This window comes from Opisthocomus hoazin, chromosome 6, assembly GCF_030867145.1.
Source record: "Opisthocomus hoazin isolate bOpiHoa1 chromosome 6, bOpiHoa1.hap1, whole genome shotgun sequence".
Lineage (NCBI taxonomy): Eukaryota > Metazoa > Chordata > Aves > Opisthocomiformes > Opisthocomidae > Opisthocomus > Opisthocomus hoazin.
In genome coordinates, this window is record NC_134419.1 from 57,986,361 (window position 1) to 58,000,243 (window position 13,883).

The 13,883-nt window shown below is 41.4% G+C and overlaps 1 protein-coding gene across 6 annotated transcripts in view; it reads right to left on the reverse strand.

The window, feature by feature from the left end:
- The window catches only part of SGMS1 (sphingomyelin synthase 1), a 105,141-nt gene that overhangs the window by 62,419 nt on the left and 28,839 nt on the right, over positions 1 to 13,883 (reverse strand). The window lies entirely within an intron of this gene.

Here is a 13,883-nt window from a genome sequence, read left to right on the forward strand (position 1 = left end):
ACGGCATTTGAAAACAGCTAAGCATTATTTACTACTTATTTATAAAATGAAGTTTCACATTTCTGCAGCAAGTTTAACACAGATGGTGTTACCTTCTTTAAAATCTTTCTTTAATAACTGTTCCCTGAGCCAGGAGATACTGACAATAGCTATGGCTAGGTTTTGTCCAGCCTCCTTTGAACCTCTAACCTTTCAGCAACATCCTGAAGCAGGGAATACCGTGGCATAACTGTACACCACCATAAGAAAAACACTATCAAAAGAAAAACTTCTCCTTGTTATAAGATTGTTGCTTCCTTGTTTTATTTCACTCTGTTTCTTTGAATGGGGAGGGCCCGGGTACATTCATCCTCTGCTCATGCTTTGGATAACATTCCTCTTCTCACTTCCTCCCTCCACTAACAATCATTTCTTCTCTGTGCTGAAGAGTTAATTTACCTCCTTATATACAACAGCTGCTCTGTGCCTTAGACTACCTTCATTGTCCTTTGCTGAACCTTTTTCTTTTTGGAGATGGAGGACAAACTGGCATTCAAGACACAGGGAATCATGGAGAGGTGTTATTTCTTTTTCTTTTTACAGTAGCTTGTTATTTCTCTATGCCTTCACTAATAACACTCATTCATTTACTGCTTTGACTCTACAGCTATTTTCAATGTATGGATCTCCAAATTCAGAAAAAAAAGCCTCCAAAGAGCAGAACAAAACCCAAAACTAATAATGTTTTTGCATCATGCCAGTGTTGCATGAACAAGCATTAGGTTTCAGAGACAGGAAAGGGGCTGGAAAGTGCAATAATCTCTTAATCTCTCACAATGGCTGTTTCCAAAACTTCATTGCAAGCAGAGCAGTAGAGCAAGGCATCAATCGCATCCCTTTCTGTGCATGAAGTCTTCCTCCATCCTCTTGCTTCCCTTTGCTAAAGCACTCACTGCTTCTTTTACATGTCACAACCCAGGGCTCTTCAGGCTTTTGCAAAGCTCCCCAACCCAACAGGCACCCCCAAACCCTCTTTTCTGCTCAGAGCGGCAGATCAGCAGCCCACCTCCTCGCATGTACCATTGACCCCTACTGTGCACCACTGCTCTGGCTTGCTCCAAGAGCTTCTCAGCACACAATGTACCTGCTGGCACCTCGTCACAGCAAGTCCTGAAGAAAGAGCAAAAGCATCAGTGCCTGCAGGTGCCAAAGCCAAAAGAGGACAGGGGCACAGGGGAGAAGGCAACATGGATCTCGCATTCAGAGCTGGTAAGGCTGAATTTAGAGCCCACAGGTTCCATATAAAGTAAGTGGAACATGCATCTCAAGCTCCTTGTGCCTTGGAAAAAAAAATCAACAAAAAAACAAACAAACAAACCAACCACAAAAATCACACTTTGGTCACCTGTAGTTTTTATTTCCTGATGCAGTACCAGCAAAATGACCACTGTTGAGGTGCACAGGAAAAACAACTGGTTTTTATTAGTAACCAATTGCTGCTTTACAGTCTCATTGACCTTTTACCACATACCAGATTCCTTACCTCAGCTATGCTCGACAAATGCTTCTTTCCTCTTTTCAGGGGAAAACGAGTACCCAACACTTTCTGTGTCGTTAATAATCACAGTACATCAAGGGTTAGAGCTGTCTCCTGAAAATCCTGCCTGGTACACAGATCTTATTTTCCTAGTTTTCAGTACCTCAAACTCCTCCCAACACATGATGACAATACAGATTTGCTTTGAAGTGTCCATTTTCACTCCACCCTAAACTACCAGAGAAGCAGATACTGGCTAAATATAAGAATTTTCCAGCTAAAACTAAAGAATCAGTGCAGAAACATTAAAAAAAATCCTTAGACGGGCATTTTACTGACAAACAATAGGATTACAAATGCACAGAGAAAGAACTTCAGATTTAGCATGATTTTTGCAGGGACTATGCATCTTGCACAAGCAAGAAGCAGCAGGAGGCAAAGAAAAATGTGCTGTTTACATAAGTTCATTTAAAGAAACGATCTTTCAAGTCTTGCAAGGCTGTGGGGTAAAAATACAGCTCTCTCTTGGGACAACCTGCCAGGTGCTCCTACTGCACAGTTTTGGATCCCGGTTGGAATAAACAGGACGGATGGATTAATTTTGCTTTCACTCACAAGTGAGCATCCAGCACCCCACCTTGAGAAGAAAGAGAATGAACAAGTCCAAGAACAGACTTTCTTTGGTAGTCTACCTGGAATTTCAGGTTTCAAAAGAGTTCTCTCTTGTAAAATCCAAATTATATTAATGTGGTCTGTGAAACAGCACTCCTTTGCTGGAGGCTACTCCTCATGCACTCAGGTTGTTGGATGCTCTGTTCTCTTCTTTTTCCAGCAAGTCACTCCTTTCCAGACCATTTCTCTGATACCTAACGTGTATCTTTCGGTGCAAGCGTTCGGTGCTGTCTCTTTCTGGACAGTAACATTTTGGCTGTCAGCATCATTTTTCTCCAATACCCACTTCTCATCCAGGTCAAATCAAGCCAAACAAGGGTGAGGGACAGGAAAAGAGTAGTAAGACAGTTTGCCCAAGATGGGTATTAAATGATGTGCAATGGTTCTCCAAAGTGACAGACAGAAAAGCAGTGGACGGCACAGCGTTACTGCACCATCATTCGCTCTTTGCTTCCCCTTGAAACTCTCCCTTATCCTGAATTCCTCCTGTGCACTCTTTCTGTTCTAAGTTCAGCTCAACTCACATTTTCATCTCAGCCTTTGGGCCTCCCTGCTGCCATTGCAGAGACTCAAGAAGACAACTGAAAATACACTAAAATTATACCATGCTTGTTTTTTCACTCTAGAGGAAAAGCAAATTTACAGAAAACCGACCATTGTGCTAGAAACTGCAGAGAGGAGCTCCCTTACCTTAACCCTGAAAATGCAGTACCTAATGTCATAGGAGCAACAGGCTGATAGCTCTGGTCCCAGGCCAGCGCTGGTATCTCCCACCACGCTCGGAGAGAGGCACTTTTCATGTAACATCATTTTTAGGACAAGCATAAACCATGCCAAACTACACAGCACTCAAACTACACCTTTTTAAGACTGCTCTATTCACAGGACTGCAAGTATCACATCATCGTAAGGCTACCAACACCAGAGCTCTTAAATTAACAAGTTGCAACAGCAACCCAAATGATCTGTGTTTGGTTTCCCTGGAAGTTTAAGATGACAAACCCTGAAATTATAAATTTAAGAGCTAAAGTTTTGATTTGGGTCTGGACTAGTAGTTAGCAATACTCACTGCACAGGGGAAAGAGGCTCAGAATAAAGTTTCGTACTTAAGGCACTGCTTTACAGTGGGGAAATACAAATAATGACTGCTGTTGCTCCCTTGACTTTTGGCAAGGCAATTCTGTGTGCAAACAGTGGTCCATTTGAGTTGTGAAGCTGAGTACATAACATATTTCCCCCTACACACAGAAATTAGCTCACTTTCATACCAGCTGCTTCAGCTGTGTAAATAAGAGCTAAAATACTGCCTTACACATATTCTGTAAAACTAAATTCTACAGAATGTAGCCAAGAGTCACAAAATTTTTAAGCTCTTTATCTTTGTGGTATACTCCTTTATTTCATTATTTTAACATAGCACTCACCACAGATAACATTCTTAAAAGTTGACAAGGGAGCCTTCTATTCATTATAAAACCCTTCTCAACAGAATGTTTTGGGAAAATCTTGAGGGCAATGGGCACAAAAACAGTGCACTATCATGCACCACTTGTAATTTTGTGATTATATTTGTGATTAAGTATCTTAGGATATTGCATGCAATTTACCTGTGCAACTATTGCTCTAAAACCAGAGCAAGTAAGTGCACTTAAAGAATTTGACCTCAGCTCCACGATGTTACCACCTTGCTAACAAATCTGAAATCTAACTGGTAGGTGATGCTTCAGAGCCAGCAGTGATTTAACGACAGAGCTGTCCTCCTGCTTCTATAGACCTACCCACTGCATTAGTCCTTAGGGACAGAGAGCTCACACATTAGCTTTGAGCAAGCTGACATTCTTACAAAGCACAAACACAACGTTGGGCTGAACGTTACTGGAGTATTAGAAAAATCATTTAGAGAAATAGCAGCTACAACATAGCTACTTGCCTTATGTCCTTTGTAAACAGCTTTTCAACTGCCATGTATGGCTATGATTAAGGAGCAGCTGGAGATGAGAAGAGAAATCCTCATAACTGCTGACCGGTAGGTTTATTTGAGCTTCAGCACAAGCATTTAAAGATGAAAGAGCACAATGAGGATGCTGAAAGACAACTGACAGCTGGAGGAATGCACACCTATTTTCAAATTATTTCTGTGATCTAGGGTAATATATATGATCACAGGATTCACTGGGAATTAGACCATCCATTTAGCAGCAAGTTTGTCGGATCAGCTGCCTTGGGATTTCAAACAGGATCAGCAAAAACTGTAGAGCACTGCAAAACTGGAGTCACTGCCTTTACATTCTTGGTATTCAGTTGCCTTACCAGAGAAACTTCACAAAAGACTAAAACACAGGGGGGGAGGGGAACAAAATAAAACATCAAGAGGAAAAGCAAGTCGAGTTCTACAACTGATTTCAGGAGAGACGCATGCTGTCCATGTTGACTGCTATGCCCAGACCTGTTGGTCTGCCTCTGCCTTGTCTACAGTGCTCGATTTCGCACCTGCTGTGGGCTTCATTTAATTCCTTTTCATGCAAGATTATTATTTTTGGAGCAGAGTTGGACGAACCTGAACCATGGCAGGGCAGTTATGCTGTCAGACATAATCATCCAAATCTTTGGCAGACACAAGTAGCTGCATCAAGCTGAGGAGGGTATCAGTCTCATTTGAATTGGTGACAGCATTCATGAGACATCTGAAGCAACCTTGTAAGCACAGTTAAAATATCCTAATAATAAAACCAGCATTTGTGTAAAGCATGCTCCTTACCTCTTCTGCCACTTGCTTCTCAAGATGTACCATACAGCTCAGGGAGCTCCCAAGGCTGTATTTACACCAGCTTTCCAAGAAACTGTTAGTAAACCTTGGGGAATTTAGCAACACGTCAATGTCGAGATGGCTTCAATGAAGTTCCACAATGCAGAAAAGGGCAGGGAGGATCCTAAAGCTAGGAGCATGCTATAGACAAGATGATGTTTAAGTCTGTCTAGATGTAGCTTGGATGCACACATGATTTGAACAGTTGGGACAGTCACAGGGGACTGTGGTGACAGAGCAGACATCCTCCGTTGGGACTATAAAATCCCTCAGCATTTTAATAGCAATTATTCTATTCATCCTTTGCTACATATTTATCACCATGGTGCAAAATATGTTAGATATAACATTTTGTCTTCCTAAGTAGTACAGGGAAGTCTGTCAAAACAGTTGCTGACAGCCTTTCAGCTATTCATTGGAAACAGCGACAGCAGAGTAAGGGGGAGCACAGGCCAGGAAAAAAAAATCCTTTTTGTTTTAATGCGTCTTGAAAACAGATCTAGTAGAACAGAGACAAATGTTTAAATAATGAACTGAAACAAAGCACGTTGTGCAAGAATCCCAATAACCATATAATCCATGGAATTATAAAACTGCAAAACCTTGGAGCAATTTTAAACAGCTATGTCTGTCATTAGAATAATGAATGAACCAGTCGATACTTATCCAATAAGACAGAGCTATTTAATAGGGTCTAATTCAACACGGGAATATAGCCTGTTAGATCCATCTAATGACTAAAATTGGAGGAAAGCAATTGTTTAATAATGCAGCCTCTCAAAAGGCACAAAATCCCGAAGTATCACCATCAGTATCTCCTGGGTTGGAGACTAAGAGGATGCCCAGGTTCATTAAATGTTTCGGCACCTTTTGAATACAGTTTGCTGAATGCAAAGAAGCCACATATAAATCAGAGAGCAAAATAAGATTAGAGATCAGCAAGATGGCGTTCCCCTTGTGAATCCAAATAAACAAGACATTTTGAACTATTTCCAGCATGACTTCAGCACAAAATAGCATTTGCATTTCATTGTAATACTTCATGTTTTAACTTCATGCTGAGAGCTATGGGAACAGTCACAGACAGCAGCCCCAAGTTTAACATCAGCTGCTTAGCCTTCAATGGAAGCGAGAAGAGTTGCAAAAGAGACATGCTGTACTTCAGAGCAGCAACTGCCTCTCAGATAAAGACTAAATGTATTTACTTTCACTCTTTAAGCACTTCAACCCAAGTAGAGCACGCTGGTTGCTATCAGAAGTTTTGGTATTTGCTAGATGCCCTGTCCTATCCCCAGATGTGGCAGGTCGACGATGTGACACTTGAAAGGAGCTGGGATGGCATTAGCCATCAAACCCCAACTGAACCCCCACATAACCGAGAGCCAAGTAGTAAAAATTACACCAAAGCAAAATGGAGCACAAGCAAAGAGGATGCAAAGCAAGATGGAAAACCCATTTTCTTTTGGAACACATGCAAGAATTGGTGAGCACACTCTAATGGGAAATCCTAGCACTTGGGCCCATAAGCTAAGAATCAAAGTAAGTCAGATCCAGCCTCAAGACAAAGGAACAGTCATTTGCTAATTTAGTTGGCAAACAAATCCAGAGAAGTAAGATTCCCTCTTTGGATTAAGGATTAATCAGCAGCAGGTACAGCCTGTTTTCACTAACTGCAGCCATTTCCTGCTAGCACATCCTTTGTCTTTTTCCAAGAAACAGGAGAGCAGCTACACGTCTGAGGGAAAATGAATCAGGAGACACGAGTGAAACTGTCAACAGCAAACTGCTTTATGCTACTCGCTTACCCTACGAAGAACCAGCCAAGCTATTAAATAATCAGCAATGGCTAGGAAATCTACCAAAGTCAAATCTGATCGATCCAAACATACTGAGCACAGGGGACATACAATACCTGCTCCAAAATTCAATTAAATCTTCAGTTTTGGATAAGTGGCCAAGATGTTATGCCATCACTTCTCTCCTCGGACTCTTCATGCCTCTCTTGGTATACGACTGCTCCATTAACATGGGAGGAAGCAGCAGCAGCCCATCAGGCCATAGACTGAAATCAGGTACTCCCAGGGGATTACATGGATTCACTCTTCATCCTCCTCACTTTCGAAACACAACCCGTGCACTTTGTGTTTGTACCAAAACCACCTTTGTAGATCCTGTGACATCCACTTGCCATTCCCACTTCTACAGGACAGTCTTCACGCATGCAGCTCATGTGCGTCTGGAAAAAGTCGAGGACTGGATGGGGAGGTCAGTAGTGGGGTCAAACAGGAGCTGAGAAGGAAGCCCACGGCTTCCCAGAGAGCAAGGGTAAAATCAGCAGCAGGTTGGATGGGTGGTGCTGTAAATGTTGTTGCCTATTGTGTGCAGAAGGTAAATAAAGGCAGTGCTTACACAACAGAGCCCAGGCTTTAACCTGCCACATCACCTCTTCAGTCATCAGCAGCTTCATAGCAGCAAAGGTATTACTTAAAAAGTCAGTGTCACAATGAATTCATGTTCCACAAAGAATACAGCAGAACTCTAAATTCCCATTCAGTTACATACATGATTAATGAACTTCCTAAAGGTGCTTTTATGTGTACAAGATAACACCCAGAAACCAGTCACTGCATTTAATTGATATTATCTCCCAGGCATTTCACATTTCACAGGGTGGTAGGTTTTTCTGGTGGGTTTTTTTTTTTTGTGGTGGTGCTGCCTTGGGTTTTACTTTTGTTTTTTTTTTTTAAACATCTGCTCTAGCCAATTGTTGCCCATTTAATTGGAAAATCTGACTGCTGAAAATCTCTGTGCCTGTTAAACTACTAAATAGCCTGCACTAGAATTTAATTTTAACCATTTCAAGCCTCTGCTGTATTCATACACATTTTTATTTCTGAACAAGCAACGCAGGCAAAAATATTTTCAAAAGATACCGCATACACTGAGGCTCTGTTCCCACAGAGTTAAATTGGTAGGTATAAACATACCTGGCATTAACAAGCTTAAATGAAAAACGCTAAGAGATACAGAAACGGAGTTCCAGACATAAATCACTGCTTTACACTGCACCACCTACTTTAAAGGCACTGTTACACTGTCATTATACAGCAATCACTGCGTTTGCTTTGCTCTCTAAGTCCAGAGAGCTGCCATGGTCAGAACCATTAAGCACTATACAAAAGGAGCATCGGGTTTCTCCTTCAAAGCCACTGAAGTTTAAATTTAAAAAAGAATTCAGCAAGCAGCTGTATCAAGCACATACAGTGCCAAGCTGGAGGATGAGTGTATTTATATAACAACAGGCTTCCCGGATTATTTTAAGGCTCAAGTTCTGCAAAGCTAACAATTGAGTAAAGGGATGTTTTCCCTTTGTTTAAAAAAATAATACCAAGGAGGAAAAAAAAAAGGAGCCATTGAAGAGACAGCAGTATCTTGATATTCCACTACATTAGATCCCTAGATTTCAGCAATGAGTCATCCATGTGCTTTGTGACCCCATGAGTTCGGAATATACGTTGCCATACACTGAGACAAATGCACAAAAAATACAGAGGTCCCAGATACCAAGGCATCTGCAACTAATGTCTTCACATAAATTATAAGGCATGCCACATGCCCAACGGTATTTGGTTTGCATCTTTATCATTTAACACAGAACAATGCAGCCTTGCACATTCTGCACTGTACCTGTTGATGTCCAACCCCTATTAAACCTGTATTAAACTTTAAGTAATAGATTACTACATTATTCATAATATCTGCATACTGGACCCAAGGGAAACAAAAGTTGAATCATTACAGCGACATGAGCTTCCGGTGTATGGTAAAAGTGCCGTCCACTCTTAATATAGTGCTCATGCAGTCTTTTTTTCCAACACTTCTAAAAATTATACCTCATCTTATTTACAGCATAAAATGGGAATCAAGACTTGGTGGTGTATTGGCTGGCTTTGTACAAGCTAGTGTGGAAAGTACACAACAGTCTTAGATGTGAGACTGAGCACAGTTGTGTTCTTCCATGATAAAAGTGCAAATTTTAGTAGTGAAGAAAGCGTGCTTGCTGCAAACAGTATCTTTCATTTGTCACTAAAGTCTTTTGAGGTTCTTCCCCTCAGTTTTATTCCTAGTCTCGGTTCAGGTCACTGGGGTGCAGAACTAAACAAAGGTAATCCCATGAATAAATCCTGCTAATTCACGTAATTATTTTGCTGTTGGTCATGATAACAACAGTTTTCTCAGGACTTTGGGACATTAGGAATGAGTTTACAGCATGCTAGATGTTTTGCTACCATCTTGCCATACAAGAAAGATGAAGGAATTGTTTCTGGGCTGCCTCTCTTAGTGCTTCACTGAGCACTGATTAAAATATAGTGTGTCTGGCAGGGGGAAACTGTCTCTAAACCTTCCTAAAATGGAAATAGGAGCTAAAAATATTCACTTTTTTACAATTGAAGACAAAAATGTAAAAAGGCAGTTACCCTAAAATATAATATCAAAAGCGGGGGAGGGGGGAGAGTATTTAGATAATGGTTCCCTACTGTAGATCTGTCTACATAAAACAAATGAGGATCAGTCTTTTCTTACATACCCTTTCATTGGGAGTGAGTGTTGCATTACCATTAGCTATATGATTTTATTGTCTCGTCAGGAAGAGTGGAGAGGTAAACAACTGTAGATCAGGAGCAATTTACAAAATAGCTCAGTGATTAGCATGCCTTTGGAGATATTTTCTGTGTAGAACTGCATGACAAATTTTATTGGCTTTGTATGTTCAAGGAATTAACTGTGAGAAGGATTAAAATGGCATCTTAGATGTCAGCTAAATATTCTCTCAAAATCCCTTACATTGTCTTTAAATAAATTAATCTGTTTTCTTTAATCCACAAGTACACTGGGTTGGCAAAATTGTGCAAGTGATCTATTTAGGCTCAATTTCTCCAGTGTATTTTAAGGACACTTTACTGTGTCCAGCAGACGAGAAGCAAACATGCCAGTGATGCCTGCCTTTCTGTGCTGGGGTGTAAAATGAAAATGCTGCTCTAATCATTGCGGTGTCTTTTCTAAGTAGCAGTCAGTAGCTGCTTAATCCAGCCTTTGCAGACATTCCTGATCCTTGATGTTTATGTTGGATTAGAAAGCATGACAACAGCCTATTCTTGCTCCTTTTGCAACGCTGCTGCTTGTGTATACATGTTAAACGGGAAGGAAAAGACGAAGAAGAGAATCCTCAATCCCACAGCTTCGTGTCTGTGCTTTGCAGGCACAGCTGATGTACACAGGGAGACATTTTTACTTCTGTGAAGTCTCAGAAAGTGACCCTCGGTACTTAAATGTGGACACTTGCTCTCCTAAATCATTTAGATGATTGGTTCACTTATGATTCTGCATAGATATTAAGGACAGTAGCATTCACCCGAGAAACATTTTAATATTAATATTAATATAGGACATTATTGGCTCTTTCTGGAAATCCTGCAGGTTTCCACAAGCTGTAATCTATTTAAATGCATTAGTCAGGGATGCAGCATAAACTCTAAACCTGTCCTAAGCTCGGTGCTGTGCTTGGTTATGATGTATTAGATCAGGTGTTGTAAAAATGGTGCATATATTCTGAACAAGCTAGTGATGCTCTAGAGGGTATTTGACGGCTAATGAGAATGACTGGTAGTTCTTAACCATCTTGTGATACAGAGAACAAGACTGGCAAGTAACTTCAGAAATTAATCTTCATGGCATCAAAACCATCAGAAATGCTTCTCAGGTGGTGCTTTTGCATTGAAGAAACATTGAGAATGTTAGAGCAAGTGGTATCACAGGCACAGCTGAATGTTGTCATGTTATATGTTAAAACAGAAGTGGGCTTCTCTTGTGCTGTTAAGGCTCGCTACCATTTAGCAACTCCAGAAACTGAACTATTTCCATATAGACATTAATATGCAATTTAAGGAAACCGAGCCCTGAACTTGGCAGCCTGTACCCCAGCAGAGCAGAAGCCACTGCTGTGCAAGCAGAAAGGGTCTTCCTCTGGGGGAAGGAATCGAGTATGGAGGAGTTTGGCATATAGGCTAATCATTTTAGGTAAGATAGATCTCTTAATTTCTGAAAAGTACACGACAGATGTTAAGAGTTTTTCAAAAAATACAGTGAAGTGCCATACAAACTGGCACTGTGCCACGGCTCTATCTGAATGCACAAAAGCCATTTGACTTCCAGACTGTTACACTGAGGAGTCCTCTGCCCACTGGAGGCTGGGCTGGTGGGTGCTCAGGTTGGGTGTCTGGAGGGGGGAGTGCCTAATGGCACCTTCCCCAAATCATCACTTTGATGGAATCATCTTGAAGGTGAGGCAAGAATGCAGTGTAAAACCCCAAAGTGAATTTCCAAGTAGTATTAAACATAGCTAAAAAGGAGTCCAAGAAAGCAGAACTGCCATGCCACAGGCTGCTTGCTTCCTGGCAGTCAGTAATTTGAATTTGGTTCTGCTCAGCAAGCAGAATTTGATCCCCCCAGCCCCCCCAGTATTTGAACAGAAAGGTATGAATTGCAGTTTTCTAACTAATGTGAGTTGAGCAGGGAGACCATGTGGTTTTCCCTTATCTGAAAGTTTAATTGAGAGCGCCCTGCAGAGCCCCATGCAAAAGGGGGCTGGCTCTCTTCCGAATCTTCTCCCCCCATGGTTTTGTCTCCCTGGAAAGCTGGGGGGGAGGGGGGGGGAGGTGTGGATAAAGAGTGTATTTGCTTCCCAGCCATGGGGCTGAGTGGTTTGTCTGCTGCTGCTGGCTCTAATGTTTGGCTGTGCAAAAGCTAGGTGCAGGGATGGAGAGAAGCCTGTTACCTGGGTGCTGTCACTTGAGGATTTTGGTTACATGCATTTCCATTCTTACATTTTGTTTTTACTTCTGTGCAAGTGCTTTCTCTCTCTCATAAATGATCTTGGTTATCTTGAAGACTGGCAGAAACAGCTTTCAGCCTTCTTCCTTTGCTCCCCCTGCATCAACTTATTTGTCAGCAAAATCTGTCTTCTTATGTGATGCCTGGTTCATAGCCTGGGTGACTTTACCAGCTCCCTTCAAAGAAAATTTTGAGATTTATTTCTTTAGTTTGTGCTCCAAGTGGGAATGTATATCCCATGAGTTGCTGTGCCTGCTTGCTCGTTTAGTTAAGGAAAAGGTGCTCTGGGTATTGCTGGAACTGAGTGTTGCTTTTGACAGCAAAACACTGGGATTCCCATGACGTTGGGAGTAGACAGCTTCTGGTCCATGGTACCACTGGACCAAATCAGGTGGCCAGTGGCCCATTCCTGGCAGCTCCGTTTTCCACGTTGTTCTGGGGGTGGTGGTCTCATCCAAACCACTCTTCCCTGGTGCAGGCTGGGAGGAAAATGAGCGTATGTCGAGGATGTGCTCCTGCAGGAAGGCTGGTGCTTGTGGGAAGCAGCAGATCTGCTCTCCATGGGACACCACAAAGTGGATGAAGAAACACCCCAGGCCTCCTTCAGGTCCAGTGAAAGCTGCGTTATTTGGACATAGAGATCTTCTCTCTTTCTGCATCCTTTGGGAAACACTATTTTTAAAATGCAGCTGTCCACGTTAACACAGTCTTTACTGTATATCCCACCTATTGGTAGACCTTGAGGTCATCTTCACATTGTAGTAACTCCTAATATTTTAATAGAAGGCCTGCTGTTAGCTCTGCTCCTTAAGATGTAATTATTTTTATTTGTGGTTGTGTTGGGGTTTTTTTTTAATAGTGACTCTTATGACTATGTGTGAAGCAGCCAGCAGCAGGTCTTCTGAGTTTTGACTCTCATATTTCTAGTGAGCTTCTAACCCAATGAATCGAGTGCTCTGGGTTGAAAAGCAGTTTGGTGTAAGTAAATGAATTTTGCATATACAAGCACACGTGTTTTGGAGTGGTGTGTTTTTTCAATACTTTGTTTACTGTAAACCGATACTAAGTGTGACCTGAATTTGAAGAAGTTCTGGTTTTGGACTTGCACAGGCAGATACCCATTTTGCTTTGGATTAATAATTTTTTGTATGTGTGCCAATGGTGCAGTGTTCAGCACTGGCAGAAGTCAACAGTCCTCACTTGTGTATTTGCATTGTCTGACATACCGTTCTACAGCTGCGTAGCACTGTTTCTTTTGGCACCTGTACTGACCAATTTCTTTAAGTAAGGCTTTCATTTAAAAGCGTGGCTGAGTAGAGAATATGATGATTCCTTCCATTTTCTGTTAGCTTAGACGATGCTTGTTGCCAGCCTGGCACTCTCTTAGCTCAAGAAAAACAAATTACACAAACAGTTTAACTCCAGTACTAAACTGTATAACCTTAGGAAAAGGCAACGGAAAGATGGCTTAGATCGGTTCCTTTTTCCTGCTTCCAGGTAATGATAACCAAGAACAAAACTTCAGAGGACATAGGTTGTGTATAAATGCTCTAGAAACCCTACTTCTAAGGCAATCTTTGCCCTTCTGGCTGTTCAAAGTGGAGTGATATATTGGGTAGACAACCAGACTGGTGGCTGGAATACCTGGTTTCTGTTCCCAGTTCTGACTTTGACGTAGATGAATGGCCTGGAAAGATAAAATAAAGAAGGTGTATGCCCTTTCTTGCTACTTGTAGTTATGTTTTTGTCTTTTAATAATCCTTTGAAGCTGTGCAAGGATTTGCTGAAAGGCATCTTTAAAGATTGTCGTGGTTTTGTTGGTTTTGATCTGTGCTGGAAACCTCCATGACTGATTTGCCAGATGTGATAAGAATCAGAAAATAAAAGTGGAGCTATTGGGCATAGAGATTTTGAGAGAGAATGTATTTTTAAAACTTATTTGTTTGTGTGTAACCTGAGCGACTAGCACACTGAATTAACCAATTTTTTTGTGTTTTC